Raw genomic sequence first — 6,000 nt, 5'->3', positions numbered from 1 at the left:
AAAACGTTAAACTGTATGTGTCATGTGTTGCTGAATACAGCGTTATTGTGATTCAACAGTCTCTTAGTGCTGACTTTCTTTTGTATAGATACTGTATGCATATACATACAAACCAAGGATATTGCTTACTGTAGGCATGAGAGCTGAGAAAGAATGGTGTAACTACAGTCATAGTTGAATTCATTGCATAATGTTGTACCTTTTTAGTGTTTCTTATGTATTTATGTGATATGTTATGTGAATAAATAACCAATTTCAGTGGTCATGTAACACACTGGGACTATAGGGCCTCTCCCATACAGGTATATTTATAGATAACGTTAAAGCATACCTCCCAACTTCTCCATTTTCTAAAGAGGGCCACATGCGCGGTGAGAAAATGGGGCGTGGCTTCACAGAGGACCGCGATCGCGAGCCACGGCCCAATTTTCGTCACTAAGGGGGCATGCCCAGTGCTCTGTGAGCCGCTGGCATGCCCCCTCTCCCTCTGACTCCAGTGAATAGACGCTGTGCGCATACAGGGCAGCGAGAGACAGAGCCTCCCAACTGCCCCCCACCCCCCCCCCCCCCCCCCCCACCACGGGATACTGCGGCCCGCAGGTGTGACAGCGGGACAGTCCCCAAAAAACGGGACTGTCCCGCGAAAATCGGAACAGTTGGGAGGTATGGTTAAAGGTTAAACAGTAACTAAACTATATAAAAGTGTCATGGTGCTCCAAAGCTTAATGCTGCTTTCACATCGCAAAACCTGCTTTTTGAAACGGTTCTTTAACCGGTTCTTAAAACGGGTCTGAGCAGTTAAACCCCCTTCACATCGCTTGTTGTAACTGGTATATTACCGTTTCATTACCGTTTTGGTACCTTTCACACTGAACCCGTTTCTCCCATAGAAAACAGTGGTTGTCATTTTAAATGGACTTTTCTGGCCCACACATTATTAATAATTATTAATTAATTATTAATAATTTGGCTAGTCGTACGATGGAACCCAGCAGCTTCAAGCATCTTTACTATGTTTTTGTAGATTACTGCATCCTTCACTGTCCTAGTGATTTGTCTAGCAATTTCCTCATCCCCTCTCATCCTAAGAAGCTCCCTAACCTCCTCATCACTCCAATTTGCCATTTTAAACTGTATTCTGTATAAAAGAAAATGCTTCTTCACTCGCATGTGTTTCCTCCAGTTTATTTCCTGCTTCTGCCTGGTGACATCACGCATGTAGACCATAATTGCCTACCCTCCCTCATTCTGCAGGAGACTCCCTGAAACAGCAGCAATCTCCCTCACTCCCTGAAAAGTCCAGCAATCTCCCTGATTGCACCTGACCCCCATTATGCAGCTATTACATTCTTGGGGGAAAAATAAATCAGAGATACATACATTCAAATGGGATCATCAGTGCCATTTCCCTGCATTGGTTATACAGCCCAATGATCCCTATGGTCACTTACAGTATATGGAACCTCTTGTAAAACACAATACACAAACAAAGCCTGCAAAATCTCAGTGTCTTTTCTTCAACAAGTAGATCTTACTAACTTTGGGGGTCATTTACATTTGGATGTTAAGTCACTTTCATGACACGCCTCTCCTATGTAGTAGTAGGCGTCTGCGCTGATAGGTGATACTTTCACAATCTCCCTGAAATGCTTTTTCAAAAGTAGGCAAGTATGATGTAGACAGCCTATCACCTTCTGTGATTTGGAAATACCGTTTCAGAGCCTTTCCCATTGCACAATGAAACGGGTCTGAACCGTGTAGGACCCTGCTTTTTAACCGTTTTAAAATACTAGTAATCTGTAAGCGGTAAATTCAAAGTGGCCCTTTCACACCGCAGCTAGAACTGTTTTGGAAGGCATAAAAAATGGCAATTTACTGGGTTATAGCTGCGGTGTGAAAGGGATATTAGTGTGTTCCACGAGTGAGGGAACGTGTGAATTGGGAAACACAAACAACTATGTTTGTTTGAATACTGTTTTATTCAGTTGTTCGGGGGAATGCAGTGTCAGGGCCCCATGTTAGGGGTGTGGACAGTCTGTAGAGGGGGTGTGGCCTTCCACCTCATTGGTTTGACTAACCATTAGAGAGTGCAATGTCTGGGCCCCTTCATTAATATATACAGTAAATTCAGCTGCTGCATGCATGACAATGTACCAGATTAATAACCGCAATGCACTGTAGAAAATGCACCATCAAGTACATAGTCTGGAACCTGATCCTTAGAGAAGGAGGTGGGCCACCAGGCAGTGGGGCCCACTGGTGGATTCCCCTGTACCCCCGTGGGCCAGTCCAAGCCTGGTTGTTCATTACGGTACATGAGCAGTGACGAGAATAAATACATGAATATACCTTTCAAGGAGCAGTATACAGGATACGGTCATTAGGTCAACACAGCTTAGGTCGACAGTCATTAGGTTGACATGCATTAGGTCGACATGGTCAATAGGTCGAGATGGGCATTAAGTCATATGTACTAGGTTAAAAGGACAACATGAGTTTTAAACAAAATGGGAAAAAAATTGGACTTTTTCATACTCGACGATCCACGTGGATTACAATTGGAAACCGTAACCTTGCCCGAAACAAGCGAAGCGAGCCATGCAAGGGGACACGGTGCACTAATTGGGGTTCCGCGTCACTTTACAAAGAAAACGACACCAAAAAAAAGTCCAAAAACCCATGTAGACCTTTTGACCTGTCGACCTAGTACATGTCGACCTAATGTCCATGTCAACATATTTCCCCCTGTTGACTAAATGCATGTCGACCTTCCATGGTCGACCTAATGACTGTCGACCTAAGTTGAGTCGAACCAACGACCCATACCCCAGTATACAGAGTTTTGTGAAAGTGGTTACACCTGACCTTGATAATATTTACACTATACCTTTCCATCTTGCAACAAATTCTTTAGGCATGGGGGGTCATTCCGAGTTGATCGCTCGCTAGCAGTTTTTAGCAGACGTGCAAACGCATAGTCGCCGCCCACGGGGGAGTGTATTTTAGCTTTGCAGGAGTATGAACGCCTGTGCAGCAGAGCGCCTACAAACACATTTGTGGGGTAATTCAGAGTTGTTAGCTCGTTTGTTGCTTTTAGCAGCATTGCACACGCTAAGCCGCCGCCCTCTGGGAGTGTATCTTAGCTTAGCAGAATAGCGAACGAAAGGTTCGCAGAATAGTGAATAGAAATTTCTTAGCAGTTTCTGAGTACCTCCAGACCTACTCACAAATAGCGATCAGTTTAGTCAGTTTCGTTCCTGGCTTGACGTCACACACACGCCCAGCGTTCGGCCAGCCACTCCCCCGTTTCTCCAGACACTCCCGCGTTTTTCCCTGAAACGCCTGCGTTTTTCCGCACACACCCAGAAAACGGCCAGTTTCCGCCCAGAAACACCCACTTCCTGTCAATCACACTCCGATCACTTCAACAATGAAAAATCTTCGTTCGGACGTGAGAAAATCTACAAAGTTTTGAGTTAAAATACTAACCGCATGCGCTCTGCGAACCATGAGCATGCGCATTTTTGCATTAATCGCTCCATAGCAAAAATCGGCAACGAGCGAACCACTCGGAATGACCCCCTTTGTGCAAAACAAGACCAGCCCTGTAGTTACTTATCCTGTGCGATGATTGCTGCGACGAGTGACACGGTAATGACGTCAGACACCTGCCCAGCAAACGCCCGGCCACGCCTGCATTTTTCCAAACACTCCGTTGACACTCAGTTGACACCCATAAACACCCTCTTCCTGTCAATCTTGTGCGTTCGGCTGAGTGATTGGAATCGTCGCTAGAACAAGTGCAAAACCACAAAGGACCTTGTAGACGTACAATGCGCGTGCGCATTGCGGTGCATACGCATGCGCAGATTAGCCTTTTTTACACTGATCGCTACGCAGCAAACAACGGCAGCTAGCGATCAACTCGGAATGACCCCCATTATCGTTTAGGGTTTTCCTAAGTAGTCCCCATAGTGTACACATTACACTTATATTTGGCTGGAGGCACACTTCTCACTTGGTCGCTAGGGGTGGGTTACACACACATGAAATGACCTGCGATGTTCAAGTGTAACAAACTGTACCTGAACACTGGTGATTGTAATGCACAATCTTTATGACATCATGAGTTATTTTCGATGGAGGTGGAATTGGGCACCAAAGAGGCATTTGGTTCTTAACGTTTGTTGGAACCTCTTAACCAAGGGCCAGATACACTATTATTATGTAGCGCTGGCCATGACGAGAGTGATTTGTTCTGAAAATGAGATAACAGCAAGTGCATTCTTGCGGATGTAACGAGACAATGGGGGTCATTCCGAGTTGATCGCTAGCTGCCGTTGTTCATAGCACAGCGATCAGGCAAAAAAAAATTGGCATTTCTGCGCATGCGTATGCACTGCAATGCGCACGTGCAACGTACGGGTACAAAGTCATTTGTGGTTTTGCACAGGTTCTAGCGATGTTTTCATTCGCACTGGCAGCCGCAAGAAGATTGACAAGAAAGGGGCGTTTCTGGGTGTCAACTGACCGTTTTCAGGGAGTGCTTAGAAAAACGCAGGCGTGCCAGGGAAAACGCAGGCGTGGCTGGGCGACCACTGGGCGGGTGTGTGACGTCAAAAGCCAACCCTCCAATGTTAGAATCAATGCACATGAAGTGTAAGTTCAGGGCTGGTCTTGTTTTGCACAAAAAGATTTTGCAGGCGCTCTGCTGCACAAGCATTCGCACTTCTGCAAAGCGAAAATACACTCCCCAGTGGGTGGCGACAATGCGTTTGCACGGCTGCTAAAAACTGCTAGCGAGCAATCAACTCGGAATGACCACCAATAGCAGTCTTAGGGCACTGGCTATTGCAGTTGGCATTAAAGTAATAAAGTAAAAGAACCCGAAGGTGTTCACACTAAATATTGGACATTAGGTGGATACAGTAAATGTCATGTATGCTTAACACAGTGCCTAACTTATTTTATTAATAAAGTTTGTTCCTATCCTTTTAGGTAGTTTTCATTTTCTTTCTCAAAATCACTTATGAATTTATTTTAGGGAGCTAGTGGGGGTTGGGGAGTCCCTGTATTTTTGTTTTGTTTTGGGTTTCAGTCTTTATGACTGTAAAGTTAGATGTTACAGTTATCATTTATCACTAGAGGGCAGTATATAACCGATTTTCAGTAAAACCTAGCTCAATTTAATTGTACAGCAGATCACATATGCCTATACCAGTTTAGTCTATGTAAGGAAATAGGGGAGTACAGACTGTACAAATTAATGTATTCTCTTTCAATTAACCATCCTTCCCCATATTTAGCTTATTTAAACTGAACGGAGAACCTCAAACTGCGCACATTGCAGATAAACTCTGCAAGAGGAAACCCCTGCCTGGGCGCTAGTAATTTAATTTCCCTCAATGTGTCCTTAATGTCCTGTAAACTTTATATCACACCAGTGGCGGATCCAGGGGGGGGCTGTCATTTTTTTTTTTTTTAACGAGGAGAAGCTTGTTAAGCTCCTTACACTGTCCGAGTGACAGTGAGAACCTGGCTGCTGCTGCCGCTGGTGGCTGCCTGTAGGGGGAGCTGCAGCGGAAGCGCAGCTCCTCTCAGGCAGTTCAAGGGGCCATGACACAGAGCTACGTGAGGCAGTGGCTGCTGTCTTCGGCTCCCACTGTAGTGTAAGGTGAGGAGGGGGTTCTGTTTACTGTTAATGAGTGTGTGTATTGCTATGTAAATATATAGTGTGTGTGTGTGTGTGTGTGTGTGTGTGTGTGTGTGTGTGTGTGTGTGTGTGTGTGTGTAACTATGTATATATGCTGTATGCATGTGTACTGTGTGTGCATATATGGTGTGTGTGTGTGTGTGTGTGTGTGTGTGTGTGTGTGTGTGTGTGTGTGTGTGTGTGTGTGTGTACAGTATGCTGTGTGCATGTATAGTGTGTGTGTATGCTGTGAGCATATATACTGTGTATATGTATGTAAAGTGTGTGTATGTATAGTATGCTGTGTG

At 45.0% G+C, this 6,000-nt stretch overlaps 1 long non-coding RNA gene across 2 annotated transcripts in view; it reads left to right on the top strand.

Moving 5' to 3' along the window:
• Nucleotides 1-5,574: 5,574 nt before the first annotated feature.
• Nucleotides 5,575-6,000, top strand: part of LOC134943710 (uncharacterized) — a 119,480-nt gene continuing 119,054 nt past the window's right edge. For both annotated transcript variants that reach the window (XR_010181695.1, XR_010181696.1), the window contains exon 1: nt 5,575-5,674. This is a non-coding gene — a long non-coding RNA (uncharacterized LOC134943710). The remainder of the gene's footprint in view (nt 5,675-6,000) is intronic.

Source organism: Pseudophryne corroboree, chromosome 7 (genome assembly GCF_028390025.1).
Source record: "Pseudophryne corroboree isolate aPseCor3 chromosome 7, aPseCor3.hap2, whole genome shotgun sequence".
NCBI lineage: Eukaryota > Metazoa > Chordata > Amphibia > Anura > Myobatrachidae > Pseudophryne > Pseudophryne corroboree.
This window is presented reverse-complemented; position numbering and strand designations above follow the sequence as displayed.